Consider the following 19,509-nt stretch of genomic DNA (forward strand, 5'->3'; position numbering starts at 1 on the left):
TGTAAATTGCGTTGCTATGAGCATAGGGGTGCATATATTCTTTCTGATGAGTGTCTTGGTTTTCTTAGGATATATTCATATAAGTGGGATCATTGGGTCAAATGGGAGTTTCATTTTTAAATTTTTGAGAAAACTCCATACTGGTTTCCATAATGGCTTCACCAGTCTGCATTCCCGCTAGCAGTGTACTAGGGTTCCCTTTTCTCTACAACCTTACCAACACTTGTCGTTTGTTGATTTGCTGATGATAGCCATTCTGACAGGTGTGAGGAGATATGTCATTGTTGTTTTGATTTGCATCTCTCAGATGATTAGTGACTGGGCATTTTTTCATATGTCTCTTGGCCTTCTGTATGTCCACTTGGGAGAAGTGTCTATTTAGGTCCTTTGCCGATTTTTTAATTGGATTGTTTGTTATTTTGTTGTTGAGTTGTATAAGCTCTTTATAAATTTTGGGTATTAACCACTTATTGTATGTATCACTGGCAAATATGTTCTCCTATTCAGTGGGTTGTCTTTTCAATTTTTTTAAGAAGCCATAACTGTATTAATGATAGAAATAGTACAAATTTCAATCCAAGCTGCTGTAACTCTTTTGAAACACCAAAAAATTCCTCATTTTTAGATGGTTACATTGTTAATTCCATAATATTATTTACAGTATCATGTTGTTCTTCAGAGCTTGAACCACCTTTTCTCTTAACACATTTGCTTGTGACATGACCAATTCTCTCTATGTCCTTAACTTCCACACCTGTTTCATTAACCTCTTCCTCTTCACTCTCCTCTTATACAGTTGGAGTCTGTGTGTTTTCTTGAATGTTTGAGACAGTTTCACCTCGAACTTTGAATTTCTTAGCAGCTGCTGTCTGTGCTTGCAGAGATAAATCCTCAATCTTGGCCTCTACAAAAACTATGTAGGTATCTGAAACCGGGATCTTGTAGACATCTGGTTTTGTGATGACAAAGAGGATATTCTTAGATTTCCTGATAATGGCCATAGTAACCTCTGTAACCTGTTAAAGACCCTGTTTGGACATAGCCTTCTGTCCCTTCTTTTCACTCGACTCTGTTTTGTTTTACTGACTGGTTCTTCATTGAGTTCAGCTGCTGCTGCTAGCTGGGCTTGTGTGGTTGCCTGTGTGGAATTTTGTTCCTTGCGCTCTGGTATTCATCACTGTCAGATTCTGTTTCATACCCTATCTCAGCCTGGATTTGTGGCAATTCCTGCTATGTAGCAGGGATGGTTTTTGTGGCTTCACAGGGAGTTTTGTGCAAGGAACACGGAACCAAGATGGCAGCAGCTGCCTTTTTATTTCCTTTGCTGTGCAAAAACTTTTACTTTGCTGTAGGTTCATTTGTTTATTTTTCTTTTGTATCCCTTGCCCAAGGAGATATATTAGAAAAAATATCGCTACAAGAAATGTCTAAGATTTTACTGCCTGTTTTCTTCTGGGATATTTATAGTTTTGAGTCTAACAAAGTCTTTAATCCATTTTGTGTTTATTCTTGTGTATAGTGCAAGAAGGTGGTCTAGTTTCAATTTATGGCATGTATCTGTCCAATTTTATCAACCTCATTTAATGAGTAGATTGTCTTTACCCCTGTGAAATTCTGCCTCCTTTGTCAAGTATCAAATGTCCATAAAGGTGTGGGTTTATTTCTGGGCTCTCTATTCTGTTCCAATGATTTATATATCTGTTTTTATGCCAGTACCATGCTGTTTTGATTACTTTCCTTGTAGAAGTTTGATATCAGGTAATGTGATTTCTCCAACTTTGTTTTTCTTTCTTAAGATCGCTGTTCCCACTGTTCTTTTTTTTGTGGAGTGGTTTTATATAAATTTTTGGACTATTTGTTCTAGTTCTGTGAAATATATGACTGGTATCTTGATAGGAATCACATTGAATCTACAGATTGCATTGGGTAGTATGGACATTTAAAAAAATCTTTATTGTTGAAAATATTACAGATTTTTTCCTCCCTGCCCCCACTCCACATTCTACTCATGTCCCCTCCCCAGACCTTTCCTGCACTATTGTTTGTCCATAGGCTATGCATATATGCATATAAGTTTTTTGGTTAGTATCTTTCGCCACCCCCCCTTCACTCTGAAATACATCAGTCTGTTGAATGTTTCAATGTCTCTGGATCTGTTTGTTCCTCGGTTTATATTTTTCATTAGATTCCACATATAAGTGAGAACATGTGACAATGTCTTCCTCTCATTTATTTCTTTTTTTTAAATTTTATTTTATTGTTTAAAGTATTACAGATAGTAGTACATATATCTCCTTTTTTTACCCCCCATTGACCTTCCCCTGGCCTCCCCTATCCCCCCGCACATGCCCTCACCCCCCCAGTGTCTTGTGTCCATTGGTTATGCTTATATGCATGCATACAAGTCCTTCAGTTGATCTCTTACCTCCCCCCCACACTCCTCAGCCTTCCCACTGTAATTTGACAGTCTGTTCCATGCTTCTCTGCCTCTGTATCTATCTTTCTGTTCATCAGGTTATAATGTTCACTATTATCCATAAATGAGTGAGATCATGTGGTGTTTTTCTTTCACTTCCTGGCTTATTTCACTTAGCATAATGCTCTCCAGTTCCATCCATGCTGCTGCACATGGTAAGAATTCCTTCTTTTTTATAGCAACGTAGTATTCCATTGTGTAGATGTACCACAGTTTTCTAATCCATTCATCTGTTGATGAGCATTTAGGCTGTTTCCAAATCTTGGCTATTGTAAATTGTGCTGCTATGAACATAGGGGTGCATATATCCTTTCTAATTGGTGTTTCTGTTTTCTTGGGATATATTCCTAGAAGTGGTATCACTGGATCAAAAGGCATTTCCATTTTTAAATTTTTGAGGAAACGCCATATTGTTTTCCACAATGGCTGCACCAGTCTGCATTCCCACCAGCAGTGAAGGAGGGTACCTTTTTCTCCGCATCCTCTCCAGCACTTGTCATTTGTTGATTTGTTGATGATAGCCATTCTGACAGGTGTGAGATGGCACCTCATTGTCGTTTTGATTTGCAACTCTCAGATGATTAGTGACTTTGAGCACGTTTTCATGTGTCTCTTGGCTTTCTGAGTGTTCTCTTTTGAAAAGATTCTATTTAGATCCTTTTCCCATTTTTTGATTGGATTTTTTAATTTCCTTTTGTTGAGTTGTATGAGTTCCCTGTAAATGTTGGAGAGTAAACCCTTATCGGAGATAACATTGGCAAATATGTTCTCCCATGCAGTGGGCTTTCTTGTTGTTTTGTTGTGGTTTCTTTAGCTGTGCACAAGCTTTTTATTTTGATGAAATCCCATTTGTTTATTTTCTCCTCAGTCTCTCTTGCCCTAGGATCTGTGTCTGTAAAGATATTGCTACGACATAAGTCTGCAATTATGCTGCCTATAGAGTCTTGTAGGATTTTTATGGTTTCCTGTCTTACATTCAAGTCCTTTAGCCATTTTGAGTTTGTTTTTGTGTATGGTGTAAGTTGGTGATCTAGTTTCATTTTTTTTGCATGTATCTGACCAAATATCCCAGCACCATTTATTAAAGAGGCTGTTTTGACTCCATTGTATGCTCTTGCCTCCTTTGTCAAATATTAATTGAGTATAATGGCTTGGGTCAATTTCTGGGTCCTCTATTCTGTTCCATTGGTCTATATATCTGTTCTTGTGCCAGTCAGTACCAGGCAGTTTTGAGAACTGTGGCTTGGTAATAAATATAGTTTGATGTCCTTTATTGTGATCCCTCCAACTTTGTTATTCTTACTCAGGATACCTGTGGCTATTCGGGGTCTTTTTTTAGTCCAGATGAATTTTTGGAGAGTTTCTTCTAGATCTTTGAAATATGCTGTTGGTATTTTAATAGGTATTGCATTGAATCTATAGATTGCATTATTTAGTATGGACATTTTAATGATGTTGATTTTACCAATCCATGAACATGGTATGTTCTTCCATTTGTTTATGTCTTCCTCTATCTCTTTATTCAATGTCCTGTAATTTTCTGAGTACAGGTCTTTTACGTCCTTGGTTAAGTTTATTCCTAGGTATCTTAATTTTTTTTTGTTGCAATGGTAAATGGGATTGTTTTTTTCATTTCTCTTTCTGTGAGTTCATTATTGGTGTATAAAAAGGCCATAGATTTCTGGGTGTTAATTTTGTATCCTGCTACATTGCCAAATTCATTTACTAGGTCTAATAGTTTTTTGATGGAGTCTTCGGGGTTTTCTATGTACAGTATCATGTCATCTGCAAATAAGGACAGTTTTACTTCTTCTTTTCCAATTTGTATGCCTTTTATTTTTTCTTCTTGTCTGATCGCTATGGCTAGTACTTCTAGTACTATGTCGAACAGGAGTGGTGAAAGTGAGCATCCTTATCTTGTTCCTGTTCTTAGGGGAAATGGTTTTAGTTTTTGCTCATTGAGTATGATGTTGGCTGTAGGTTTGTCATATAGGCCTTTTATTATGTTGAGGTATGATCCCTCTATTCCCACTTTGCTGAGAGTTTTTATCTATAAAGGGTGTTGGATTTTGTCAAATGCTTTTTCTGCATCAATTGATATGATTATGTGATTTTTGTCTCTCAGTTTGTTTATGTAATGTATCACATTTATTGATTTGCGGATATTGAATCATCCTTGCATCCCTGGAATAAATCCCACTTGGTCATAGTGTATGATCTTTCTAATGTATTGCTGAATCCGATTTGCTAGGATTTTGTTGAGGATTTTAGCATCTATGTTCATCAAGGATATTGGCCTGTTGTTCTCTTTCTTTGTGGTGTCTTTATCTGGTTTTGGGATTAGGGTAAGTCTGGCTTCATAGAAAGAGCTTGGAAGTGTGCCTTCCTCTTGAATTTTTTGGAATAGTCTGAGTAGGATAGGTTTTATTTCTTCTTTGAATGCTTAGTAGAACCCCCCTGTAAAGCTGTCCGGACCAGGGCTTTTGTTTGCTTGAAGGATTTTGATCACTGTTTCAATTTCTTCAGTAGTTATTGACCTATTCAGGTTTTTTGACTCTTCTTGGTTGAGTTTTGGGAGCTGGTATTTTTCTAAGAATATGTCCATTTCATCTAGGTTGTCCATTTTGGTTGAATAGAGTTGTTCATAGTATGTTTTCATAATTGTTTGTATTTCTGTGGGATCAGTTGTTATTTCACCTCTTTCATTTCTGATTTTGTTTATTTGGGTCCTCTCTCTTTGCTTCTTCATGAGTCTGGCTAGAGGTTCATCAATCTTGTTTATCCTTTCAAACAACCAGCTCTTGGTTTTGTTGATCTTATGCATTGATTTTTGGTCTCTATGTCATTTACCTCCACTCTGATCTTTATTATTTCCTTCCTTCTTCTTATGCTGGGCTTTTTCTTGTTGCTCTCTTTCTAATTCTTTGAGTTGTAGGGTTAGATAATTTATTACCATTGTTTCTTGTTTTTGGAGGCAGGCCTGTAGAGCTATGAACTTCCCTCTCAAGACTGCTTTCACTGTGTCCTTTAGATTTTGGATTGTCGTGTTTTCATTATCTTTTGTTGCCGTGATGTTTTTATTTCTTCTTTGATTTCTCTGGTAACCCAGTCGTTGTTTAATAGCATGCTATTTAGCCTCCAGGTGTTTGATTTTTTAAAAATTGTTTTTATTGTTGTTGATTTCTAGTTTTATGCCATTGTGATCTGAGATGGTGCTTGATATAATTTCTATCTTCTTGAATTTGAAGAGACTTTGCCTGTGACCCAATATATGGTCTATCTTTGAAAATGACCCATGTGCACTTGAGAAGAATGTATATTCTGTGGCTTTGGTGTGAAATATTCTGATGTCAATTAATTCCACCTGACCTAGTGCATCATTTAGGATTGATGTTTCTTTGCTGATTTTTTGTTTAGAGGATTTGTCCAATGGTCATAGTGGGGTATTAAAGTCCCCTATTATGACTGTATTGCTATCAATATCTCCCTTGATATCCTCTAAAAGTTTTTTTTTATGTATTTGGGTGCTCCTGTGTTGGGTGCCTATATGTTTACCAAAGTTATATTTTCTTGTTGGATTACTCCCTTTAATATTATGAAGTGGCCTTCCTTATCCTTGTTATGTCCTTCACTTTGAGATCAAATTTGTCCAATATAAGTATTGCTACCCCACCTTTTTTTTTCATTTCCATTTGCCTGAAAAATATTTTTCTATCCCTTCACTGTCAGTCTGTGTGAGTCCTTTTTTCTGAGGTGGGTTTCCTGTAAACAGCAGCTATATGGGTCATGTTTTCTTATCCACTCAGCTACCCTATGTCTTTTGATTGGGGCATTTAATCCATTAATAGTTAAAGTTATTATTGATAGGTACTTGTTTGTCACCATTTTTATTCTTTACGCCTGTGTTCCTTCTTCGTTTCCTATTCTTTTTAAAGCGGGCCCTTTAGCATTTCTTGCATTGCTGGTTTGGTGGTACTAAACTCCCGTAGTCCTTTTTTGTCTGTGAAGCTCCTGATCTCACCCTCAATTTTGATTGATAGCCTTGCTGGGTACAGTATTCTTGGATTCAGACCCTTCCTTTGCATAACTTTGTATATTTCATACCATTTCCTTCTTGCCTGATGTGTTTCTGTTGAGAAATTAGTCACTAGTCTGATGGGGGATGCTTTGTAGGTAACTTTCTGTCTCTCTCTCTGGCCGCTTTTAAGATTCTTACTTTGTCATTGGTTGTTGCCAATTTAATTATAATGTGCCTTGGCATCGGTCTTTTGGGGTTCATTTTGTTTGGGAGTCTGTGAGCTTCTTGGATTTGTGTGAGTTTTTTCTTCCCTATATCAGGGAAGTTTTCTGTCATTATTTCTTCAAACATGTTTTCTATTCCTTGCTCAGTTTCCTCTCCTTCTGGCATACCTATTATGTCAATGTTGTTCCGTTTAGTGTTGTCCCAAAGTTCCCTTAGGCTCTCCTGTTTTTTAAGTTTTTTTTTTCCTAGATGCTGCTCTGCTTGGGTATTTTTTCCTACCTTGTCTTCTAGCTCACTGATGCGGTCCTCTGCTTCTTATAGTCTACTGTTGATGCTTTACATTGAGTTCTTTATAGCAGTGATGTCATTTTTCTTTTCTTCTTGGTTCTTCATTTCCTCTTGGTTCTTACACATATTGTTAAATTTGTCTTCCATTCTTTTCAGCCACCTTATGACATTTTTTTGCATCCCTTCCTTCAAAGACAGTGAATATATTTGAAAATGAAAAAACATTTGGAAAGAGTAGGAGAGAATAAGCATACAGTGGTGTGGCTCAGTGGTTGAGCATCAATCTGTGAACCAGATGGTCACAGTTCCATTGCTGGTCTGGGCACATGCCCTGGTTGTGGGCTCGATCCCCAGTGTGGAGTGTGCAGGAGGCAGCTGATCAATGGGTCTCTTTCACCATTGATGTTTCTATCTCTCTCTCCCTCTACTTTCCTCTCTGAAATAAATAAAAATGTATTTTTAAAAAACATACAATGTTTACATTATTTTTCCCCTGAGAATTCTCCTAATTTTCCTGCTTTCCTCATTTCATAGAGACTTTTTTTCTAAAATTCAAGAAAACCGTTTTCCTCAGTGGTGTGACAGAATCCCCAAATCCCACTCCTGGCCCTACTTGGCCATTTGCAGCTTCGGTGTACTATCTCCTCAAGTTCAAGACACGTTGTCTGCAATTGCTAGGTAGGATGAAAATCATGTCCACTAGATACCTTATAGGTTCCTAGGCTAATAGTGTCATCAATGCAGAGGTAACTTCTCTTAAAGCTGTAATAATCACACATTCTGCTGTTTAAAATTTTATTTCATGGTTTTAGTATTATTTATCTGAAAAAATAGAGATGGAACTAATTTGAATTTTCAAAAACCTAAATAGATGTCAAAAACATAAATCAGATGTTATTCTTTATTGTGCTTGTTTACATTTTTCTTGCATAATTAATATAGCACATTATGGTCTCAATTAGCATTGTTTTCTACAGCTTAGTCTATTTGGCTAGGTGACATTTTCTTGATGTTATTGCCAAAAACTCTAGTGGGTATATTTTTTAATTTGGTGAGTGTTTCATGTGCACATTAGAATATTCTTCTCTAATTTACAACCAACAGATGAAGGCCATCATGAAGTATAATATTTTCAGCCATAGCTGGCACAGCCTTAGTGCTATACACCTTTAAGTGCAATTAGCTAGGCTTTTAAAATCAAAGTTGCTGGTGGCTAAATGATGGTCTCACATGTCTCTGCATGTGTGGCTTGGGTGGGTGGGGATAGAAAACAAAATCAATCTCTCTCTGTGTATTTCATAAAAAAGCTGCACAAGATGGTATTTCTCTATTAAATGTGAAAGTGGAATTGAGTCGTCTGTTCAGGCATTCACATTTATCAGGATTGATAATTTAATTTTCTGCATTCATGTGTCTAATATGAAAGATGATTAGAAATTATTTCATAACGAGAAAATGCTGAAGATTTTATCATTAACATTTGGTGAAATGGGGGTTCACATATTTCAATTGATCATTCTTTTAGGGCCACATATTCCAAGGTCAGAGAAAAAATATTCCATAAACAGTTACTAACACTTTTTTAAAAATTAAGATTTTGATAATTTTTTATTGAGCTGGTTAAATCTGCTCAACTAGACACTCCTTTGATTTGGTGGACCTAGCTTTAAATGCCAAGGAAATTCATACCTTTAGCAAATGTATACATATTTTCCTCATAAATATGATGAACTGTCAGTTGTCTCAGCAGTGAATCACTTGATGGCCACCTATATGGGTATCCTGTTCTTATTAGAGAGGATCCCCAGGACTCTGGTAATACAAACATTTATTTCATATACAACAGGTATTTAGTTTCTCAGCAGAACATTTTGCCAGGAGTAATTTATCAGTTCATTTCCAACCCCCTCCAAGCAATGCGTATGAAAATGATTAATGATTATACCTTTATTTTTATTTCTTTTGGAACTGCCAGCCTTGACTATTTACAGAAGATCATTATATTTTTATAGATCTTAAGCACATCTGCTGAATCAGCAAAGCAAAGAGCTCCAGCAATTTCACTGATTATAGCTGCATCTTTTAGATATTGCAAACAACGATTACCAAATCACTTGGGAGATGGGGGAGAGGAAGACTGTATGTGTTTTAAAGAAGGGTAAATACAGTGGAAGGTTTTTAAAATATTGATGTTATAAGCTGTAATAAAGTGGAGCTTCAAGGCAGCTCCACATCCCTAAAAGTCCCCCAAATGCAGTACTTCCCCAAATGAGATTTTGCTATTTTAACTTTAAAACCAGAAGCCAAGAATTGGAAGAAGTATAAGTAGGCTTTCTCCCCCAGGGATGCCATCTCTTTTCTTATACATTGTTCCCCTGGTGGCATTAGTTTCCCAGGCACAGCTTGTAGGTCTGTTTCATTGAAGCTCTGATGATCATATCCTTTCTCAATGAGTCCTCCTATTCTGCTCATTAAATAACCGGTTTTGTTCTGAGAAGCATCGGCATGATCTGCCCCCTTTTTAATCCTCACCTGAGGAAGTGTTTAGAGAGAGGAATGGAAGGTGGGAGGGATAGAGGGAGAGAGACATCAGTTGCCTTCCATTCCCACCCCTACCAGAGATCAAACCCACAACTTAGGTATGTGCTGTGACAGAGAATTGAACCTGCAATCTTTGGTTATGTGAGGACACTGTGACCAACAGCCATCTGGCTAGGGATCATCTGCCTTTTTGCATGGAGATACCAAAGACTTTAAGTTGACTTTTTAAACATTTTTTTTCACATTAAAAAAAATCATATTCACCCCAGTTTGGGGCTGAACACTTCTTGAGATTATATGTTCTTATCACATAGGCTACTATTAAGCTCTTATTGAATGGGGTTGTTTTAGCAGGTAGGATTTGATTTGACTTCTCATAGAAACAAATGCAAAACATAATCAGCTAGATAGCCTAAGATTCAACTCTTCAGGTTACCCTTTAAGTTTGGGCTGAGAAAAAAGTACAGCAGGTCCTGAATAACGTTGTTTTGTTCAATATTATTTCATTATAATGCTGATGAGATGGCACAGGAGTGTAACTTTTGTTTATATCAATTAGTTTATGGTAAATTTTATTTCATTTTACGTCATTTTACTTAAAGCCCCAGAACCTACCTACAGCATTAAGTGAGGGCTTATTGTATGTGCTCTGGTATAGCAGAGGGAATACCTGCCTTGGTTCTCTTCTCATGGACTCTTCCTCTTAGATAGGGTTTATCTGTAGGCTTATATTGGAATCAGTTCCAGTAGATGATTTCTCTGGTCCTTTGTAAACTTAACCTTGGATTTCAGGGACATGGTTGGTAATAGGATAAGGGCGACTAGCCCTGGAAGCCAGCCAAGTGGATGGGGTGTGACATATACTTAAGTATAGATGGTTGAAGGGTGGAACATAGTAAGTCACTTATGGAAGGTACTGGGGATCTAGGTAGGCAGCCATCTTGTAGAGTCTGAGGTGTGTGACGAGTGGTGTTGGGGGCTAGTGAGCAGTTCTCAAAGACCAAAGGTTATATGTTCTCTGCTGTGCCCTTCTATCCCTGTCAGATGCAGCCTGTCTTGGGACTACAAGGTTCCATAGCATGAATGCAGTCAGAGACTCATATCATCAATTCTGTTCCAGAATGAAGCACTGACAAATAATAAATGCTCGAGTTTTCTCTAGATGTCATGTCATGCCATATGAATACTGCACCTGACTGTATAGACATATGTCTCCCCATACTCTCCTGCCTCATTTTCAACATTAATTCTGACCTTAGAATTTTCTGCTCTCCTCCCTGCTCATGGAAACAAATTGGCTAATGGGGTGTTGATCCAAATCGATCTGGCATGTTAAGATTCACCAACAACCATGGAATGCTTCTTATGCACCAGTTCCTGATGAATATAAAATTAAAACCATGGAACAGCCCAAGTCTGTTTTGTCACCTGAGGTGGGTTGGAGGGGGCTTGAGAATCATTTTTCAGCTTCTCTTGTTTAGATTTCCCCATTCATACAAGAAATTCTACTGTCAGAAAAGCATTTTTTAATTGAGTATTTTATATAAACAGAAAATGTGTGAGAGAAATGGTCTTGGCACCAGTAAGAAAGCCTTGACTAAATGTGGTTACCTAGTGTTCAAAGCCTAGTGTTCAGTACCTCACTGAGCCTTCAGCCTCTGGAGTTCTTGCTGCTGCCTCTCCTTCATATACCCTTGTCTCATTCTCCAAATCTGCTCACATTCTACTTATGGTTTACAATGCACCTCTGCTGTGAAATGCAGTGATCTCTTTAGCTACAAGGACCCTCATCATTGCCTTTACAATACTCATCTTCACCTTAATACTCGTGATGACTCTTACCCATATTTAGATTCCTATCATGTTCTAGTTGTCTCATTTGAGTATACCTCAAATTCTTGGTGACAATGTAGATCCATCAAGGCTGGGAGACTATAATAAATCTTCCTTTGTGGCCTCCAAGTACTAGAGTACACTGTGAAGACAAAAGGGTGTTAAAATGAGTTAGAGCAGTGGTTCTCAACCTTCCTAATGCTGCGGCCCTTTAATACAGTTCCTCATCAGTGACCCCCAACCATAAAATTATTTTCGTTGCTACTTCATAACTGTCATTTTGCTACTGTTATGAATCGTAATGTAAATATCTGATATGCAGGATGTATTTTCATTGTTACAAATTGAACATAATTAAAGCATAGTGATTAATCCCAAAAATATGTAATTATATATGTGTTTTCTGATGGTCTTAGGCGAACCCTGTGAAAAGGTTGTTCGACCCCCAAAGGGGTCACGACCCACAGGTTGAGAAGCGCTGAGTTAGAGAGTACGTAAGAGATAGATATTTGCCAAAGAAAAGGGATCTGAGATGGGAAATGTTTACTCTTTATGGCCACTGACTGACAAGTCATCACTTGTTAATCTCACAAAAATCTTTTTGTCCACTTTCAGTATTTTCTTTCTGATGTCAAGCTTTTCCCAATGAAGTCTAACTCTCTTGGCATGGTGTTTTAATTCCTGCTTTCTTGAAACCACATGCAGTTAGGATGACAAAGCAATCTAGGTGGCCACATGCTACATAGTTCATTTCTAATATCCATTTCAAACCATTCTCCTTTCAAATCTCTGGGAATGCATCTATTCTATTTATGAACTGAATATGGATGTTTCTTCCTTAAAAAAAACTTGATATTCCAGAATGCTGCTTTATGAAGGTGGTTTGCATATAGAATTTCAGTGGGATAGCTTCTGAAAATGAGGACCAGACTAGCTATTCCTGAATTCTGTTTAGACATGATTATATTTAATACTGCTTAAAAAACAATAGAAAGGTGACACTTATCAAGTGAAATGGTTTGTTTTTTAATCTTTCTGGCAGCTCTGAATTTCTGAGACTGTAACTGAGATTATGAGTCTTGCTGATTTGAATTACTAAATATTTATTCATTTCATCTATACCTCTTGATACCAATTACCTTTTTTTTTTTTTAGTTTAGCTCATCACTATTTTTTCCTGGATTAATAAAGCAGTTTCCTCTTAGGTCTCCCTTTCTACCTACAGTCTTCCCTCTAAATCACAACTACCAGGGAGCCACCAGAATGATATTTCTAAAACACAACTCGGTGTCACCCTGCTTAAAACATATCCATACCTCTTTTTTGCCCACAGGATAGAGTAGAAAGGCTCCATGATCTTGCCCTGTTTTCTGTGCAGCTCTGCAGCCTGCCATTCCTCAACTCACTCTTTATACTCTAGTACCACCAAACTGCTTATAATGTAGTCGTCTTCTCTGAGCTTTGCAGGATCTTCCCCTCTATCTAAAACACTCTTATTTCTCATGTTTTATCATTTATGATTCATCTCACATGCTATTCCTTCTTGGCTACTTCCCTGATCTTTGCCTGTCTTTAGGTGCCTATCCTGTGGGCTCTTTTGGTACTTACCATCAATTGACTCTATAATTCTTGAGGACAGTGTCAGCATCTGAGGCAATGTAGCACAATTCTTAAATGCACAGTCTCTGCAGCCAAACTGGCTCAGTCTAAATCCTGGCTTCACAACCACTGACTAGACATAATGCTCCCCACCCCATCTGGTCTCATTTTCACCATGAAGTCTGATCTTCCTTAGATTCAGGCAAGTTGCTTGACCTCCCTGTTCCTCAACTTTCTCACCTGTAAAATGGGAATAATAGTGGCCTTCTCATAGGGTTGTTGTGATGAAAAAGGTAATTAATACATGTGCAGTGTTTTAGAATGCTTCCTGGGGCCTTGTAAAGACTTAAACATTAACTATAATTATTAATTGTACACCCAGAATCTAGCACTGTACCTGACACAAAGTAGGGATGTAGTAGGGGCTTATTTGTTGTAAAGCATTTTTTAAAGTTGATGCTAAATCAACATAACATAACATAAATGTAACCTTTTTGAAGCATAAAACTAAGTTTAGTGTATTCACAATGATGCATTACCAGTACCTCTAGGCCAGTTCCACAACATTTTCATCACCCTAAAAGGAAATTGCATACCCATATATTTATTAAGTAGTTTCTGTCCAGTTCCCCTCCCACCAGCTATCATGCAAGTAAAGTTTGTGATGCATTTCCTACAGAGGATATTATAAAAATGTGATGTAGCTAGACCACAATGCAAATAGAGTTGAACTTCATAAATACCACAATCATAAAAGATTGACCATTGGGATTTTGGTTCACACACCCCTGGATGATCAGGTCTCACGAAAAGATTTTCTAAGGCCACCAGCATGGCGCCAAGTGTTCTACTGTCCTTTTCTTTGAATAATACAAGATGTCTTTGAAGGGGCACAAAAGTAACATTTTCTCTTCAATCGGGGACTTTCGAAAAAAAGCATCCCACATTGTATAAGACGTGCTTAATGCAGTCTGGCCTTTTGAAGGCCACCATCTGAAGTATGTAATGACAAGAGAGAAGACTCTAGAGCAGGTGCTGTTGACAGCAGCATTCCTGTGTGCCATCCCTGGCTCAGTGACTCCAGAATGACATTGGGTCCCTGTTGAAAGAGCCATTCAGGCGATCTGCTGCCCACCAGCTAAGTCCATGCATATTCATAATTGAGAACAAAACTGCCTTTAAAAAGGTCTTTTTGACATTTATTAGGACTCAGCTATAGCTTTTGATTTCTCACTCTTTCCATTGCCAGCAGCTGCCACTTTTCAGATCCTTTCAAGTCCTGTTCCACTAGTATATGGAGACCATTTCCTGCCTAGTCAGTGTGTGTGTGTGTGTGTGTGTGTGTGTGTGTGTGTGTGTGTGTGTGTTTAAGAACTCTGTGGCAATTAAGCTCTATTCCAGTATTAGGCTTATATTGATAATCTGATTACTGGTATTACCACCCCCCCCCAAACTGACATTCTAGAACTCAGACTGTAGAGACCTAGCTGTTGCCTCGGCTTTGACCTTTTAGAACCCTGAACCTTGATATACTTATGTTAGTTTGGGCCATCATAGGGGATTTATCTCTCAGCTTGCTGTTTCTAGCCTCAGAGTCCCGTCTGGCCTTTTCCTCATTCTTAGAAGTTTGACTTTAGCACTGCCTATATTCTTATGTTAGAACATATTTTACATTTACATTGAACAAGAGATATTGTAACATCCACAAATAAAAAAGTATTTGCTTTAAGTAGTTTAAGTAGTTAAGTAGGTTATACAGATCTGAATATATATATATCAAGGGAAAAAAATCAAAGAAATTTATTCTGTGTAAAGGGTAGTGTCATTTAAAAATCTATGATCAGATTCACATTTATTTTCTAACTAGAGGCCTGGTGCATGGAATTTGTGCACGGGTGTGAATCCCTAGGGCCTGGCTGGTAATTGAGGCACAAGGATCTGGCGTGGGAAGGACAGGTCCCAGCTGAACTCTGGGGCCCTGGGGCAGCACCTGGGCCCCCCAGGCCCCTGTGTGTCCCCCCTCTTCCTGAGGTCATTGGCGCTTTGAGGTCTCCCACGCGGAAATTGTTGATAAAGCGTGGTCCGGCCGACGCAGCATGCCGAGTGCAGCATGGGCCTCTGGGCTGCCCAGTGGCACTGCATGGAAGCCAGGTGGGCAGCGTGCTCTCCCAGCCGACCAGCTCCTTTGCGAACCCACAGGGAGCCCTACCACCCCCTGCAGTCCCAGCAGTTGTGGCCTGGCTCACCTGGAAGAGGCCATGCGGGTGTGGGGTCCTCACAGGTGCCTGGAACCTGAATGTGAGGGCTTCCCTGGCTCACGAGCCCTGGCATCCGAGGGGAGAGTAGCAGGGGGAGTGATAGCGAGCTAGGTGGACACCCTGCATTCTCACCGCACCTCCATCCCTGTCACCCCCGCCCCCAGGTAGCCCGCAAGAGGTCGCAGCACCCTCCCCCGCCACCTCCCCCAGCTCAGGCACCACAGAAAGTTGGTCACCACCACCCACCCCCAGTTCCCCATCCCAGCCTGAGGCCAAGCCCTGATTGGGTGATCAGGGTCTGCTGGCCACTGGTTGCCGTCTGTGGGTCAATCAGTTGAGGCAGGGCCCCCAGCCCGGCACCCTCAGTGCCTGGGGCAATTGGCAAGGTGATTGGGCTTCTGCTCGCATCTGCCTTGGCCTGGCACTGCCCGCTCACCTACTCCACCATCCTGCTGTGGTCCTGCTCTCATTGGGGCACATTGGGACTGACAGTGCCTCCACTGCCACCCACTGCCAGTGCCGTGTTGCCAAAGCCTGCCATGTTCCGCGCCACACCATGGTGGTCAACACACGTCATAGCGAGCAGTCAACCTCCCAGTTTCTTGGTTGAGCTCCTAGTCGGATGGCAGCTGGAGGGGACAATTTGCATATTAGGCTTTTATTATATAAGACTAGAGGCCCAGTGCACAAAAATTTGTGCATTCAGGGGGGAGAGGGGGTCCCTCAGCCCAGCTTGTGCCCTCTCACAGTCTGGGACCCCTCAGGGGATGACCACCTGTTGGCTTAGGCCCACTCCCCGGGGGATTGGGCCTAAGATGGCAATCAGACATCCCTCTGGCAGCCTGGCAGCCCTCAGGGGATGTCCACTTGCCAGCAGGGAGCAGGCCTAAACTGCAGTCGGACATCCTTAGCGCTGCTGAGGAGGCAGGAGAGGCTCCCACCACCACTGCTGTACTGGCAGCCATCAGCCTGGCTTGTGGATGAGCAGAGCTCCTCCCATGTGAGAGCTCCCTGACCACCAGAGGGAAGCTCCTGCATTGAGCGTCTGCCCCCTGGTGGTCAGTGTGTGTCATAGTAACCAGTCATTCCCAGTCTTTCTGCTGTTAGGGTCAGTTTGCATATTACCCTTTTACTATATAGGATAGAGGCCTGGTGCACAGGTGGGGGCTGGCTGGTTTGCCCTGAAGGGTGTCCCGGATCAGGGTGGGGGTCCCGCTTGGGTGCCTGGCCAGCCTGGATGAGGGGATGATAGCTGTTTGCAGCTGGTCACACCCCCTTCCGGGTGGGGGTCCCCACTGGTGTGCCTGGCCAGCCTGGGTGAGGGGCTGAGGGCTGTTTTTAGGCTGGCGGGCGACTGAAGCTCCCAACCTCTCCTTTTTTTCTTCTTTTTTTTATTCTGGGATTTATTTATCTTCTATGGCTGTCACTGGAGCTGAGAGCCGGCTTTAGCTCTGAGGCTCGGCTCCAGCTCTGAGACCTCGGCTGCTGAAAGCAGGTATCTGGGTTTGTTTAGCTTCTATAATTGAAACACTGTTGCAACTCCAGCTCTGAGGCCCGGCTGGCTGAAAGCAGGTTTCTGGGGATTGTTTAGCTTCTATAATTGCAACATATTTGCTTAGAGTACAGCTCAGAGCTGGGCGGCGGCAGGCGGGGAACCTTGGCTTCCTCCTTCACTGGAGCAAGCAAGCCTCCTGTTTGCTTCAGCTGCCTGGCTGCCGGCCGCCATCTTGGTTGGCAGTTAATTTGCATATCGCCCTGATTAGCCAATGGGAAGCGTGTCGGAGGTACGGTTAATTACCATGTTTGTCTATTATTAGATAGGATTACTTAGGGCAGTGGTTCTCAACCTGTGGGTCCTGAACCCTTTGGTGGTCGAACAACCCTTTCACAGGGGCCGCCTAAGACCATCCTGCATATCAGATATTTACATTACAATTCATAACAGTAGCAACATTACAGTTATGAAGTAGCAATGAAAATAATTTTATGGTTGGGTCACAACATGAGGAACTGTATTTAAAGGGCCAGAAGGTTGAGAACCACTGACTTAGGGTGATACAATTCAATCAGTACTTTTATTTAGTGCCTCATTTTAGAAAGTTTTTTTTCAACTAATAAAATGGATGTATTTTGGATCAAAGGGATTTTTCAGACGCTGGAAATCTACCCTTTTCTTAATTAGATGAGGAGACCAATAAAACTCCTATTGCAGCTTCTAGGGCTAGGCAGTAAGGATTTGCCAGGCTCAGTGGTTCTCTGTTGTGTAAAATACTTAAAAAAAGATAAGCCAGAGCTTCCTTCGTACAATTCAGATTTGGGCATGGTACTTACTGCTGTATGATTTATGTTTGGGAGAAAAATAACTCTTTTTTGAAGATGGACCAGAAGGACTAGGAGGTACAGAGAGCAGCTGCAAGCATGCCAAGGCACTAAGAGCTGCCAGTCAGGCACCTGTGATGGTTGCTTTCACAGGGTAGAGTCAGCCAGACTATGAATGCAGTTGTTCTTATGGGTCAGGCAGGTGCTGAAAATCTCCATGTGTGAGGTTAGATCCAAAATATCCAAAAGGAAGATGACAGAGTTTAGCGACTGCCTGAATTTGATTTCATCCTCTGCTACTTTCCAGGATAGTTGGTCATCCTATGCCCTGTGTAGGTGACCAAGCCACTCTGTGCTTCTGTTTCCTCACTTATAGAATGGTAAAATAATAATATCAACTACCTCATAGGTAGACTACCTGGTATGACGTGATGCTCAAATGCATTTTTGCTAATATTGCTCTCATTATTGTTATCCCTGCTACTGGGAAGTAGTATATAGTGTAGTAGCTAGAAACATGGGTCAGATATTATACAAACTGGGATTCTATGCTGGTCCTACCACTTTCCAGTTTTTTTTTTAACATGGGATGAGTTGGTTAGCCTTTCTGTGTCTCATTTTCCTCATCTGTCTAATGGGGTAACTAGAAGTACCTGTCTCTAGGATAGTTGGGAGAAGTAAATGAGATCATATACATAAAACAGTTAACCTGGTGCCTGGTATATAGTGAACACTCAAATATTAGATGCTATTTTAATTACCATCACCAGTACAATCATCATCATGATTAATAATATGAGTTGGACTTTGTGATGTTATCTCCAGCATAAGAACTTAGGGGTCCCAAAAGCTTCAGTCAGCCCTATGTTCTTTCTCTTAATAGAATTCTAATGCTAGAACATGAATGGCCAGTGTCAGAGTCTACCAACAGATTCAAGATAGTAGTCCTCTTTCTTCCTGTCTGCACCTCAAACCGCTCCTTTGCGTACTTTCTTGGGTGGTTGGAAGAAAACTTTTTATTAGGACACTAAAGAAAAAGAGAAGCACAAAGAAATAAATAGGAGTAAGTTTTTGTGCATCCTGGATCCTAATGCCATAATTGCTTTTGTCTATACTGTTTCTGAGATTTGTATGGATGTAAATAAACAAACAAATGAAAATATATAATATATATAGTTAGTATTATCTACCTAAATTTATAATTTTCTTAATAGCTCCATTGAGATATAATTCACACATTATACAATTTGCCTATTTTGGTATAAAATTCAGTGGTTTTTAGTATATTCACAATGTTGTCCGACCATCACCACTATCTAATTTCAGAATATTTTTATTATTCCCACCAAGAAACCCAAATTCCCCCCTTCCCTCAACCCCTTCCAGCCCTAGACAACCACTAATCTACTTTCTGTCTCTATGAAATTGCCTATTCTGAATGCTTCATTCAGAATCATGTAATATGTGCCATTTTGTGTCTGACTTATTTCACTTAGCATGCTTTTAAGGTTCATTCATGCTGTAGCATGTATTAGAGCTTCCTTCCTTTATATGGTTGAACATTTCATTGTCTAGTGCTTTGCAATATTTAAGTAATTTCCACCTTAACAGTTCAACGTATTCAATATCCTCAAGGTCTTTCTTCCTTCTCTTTTCTTTCCTTAATATAAAGGGTTTTTAGGACTCTCAGTCATTGTGGGGCACGTGGGGAGGAGTGGATAGCAGAGGTTGTTCAGGGCACATTACCATCAGATGCTTAGATATTGGCTCTGTACACAGTTACAGACATTACAGACCTATCCAATAGTTGCTTTCCTATTCATAGCTAAGACAGAGCAGTCATTGTCCCTCAGGCACAGACATACAAAAAAATCTTGCAGCTTCCTATCTTCACACAGATGGGCAGTGTCTCTGGGCAAAGAGCCCAGAGAAGAGCCAGCTTACAAATGTTG

At 40.1% G+C, this 19,509-nt stretch overlaps 1 pseudogene; it reads right to left on the bottom strand.

Moving 5' to 3' along the window:
• Nucleotides 1–629: 629 nt before the first annotated feature.
• LOC102436499 lies at nucleotides 630–15,815 on the bottom strand (annotated as a pseudogene).
• Between the last annotated feature and the right edge of the window lie 3,694 nt (nucleotides 15,816–19,509).

The sequence above is a fragment of the Myotis lucifugus genome, unplaced genomic scaffold, assembly GCF_000147115.1.
Source record: "Myotis lucifugus unplaced genomic scaffold, Myoluc2.0 scaffold_2, whole genome shotgun sequence".
NCBI classification, from domain to species: Eukaryota; Metazoa; Chordata; class Mammalia; order Chiroptera; family Vespertilionidae; genus Myotis; species Myotis lucifugus.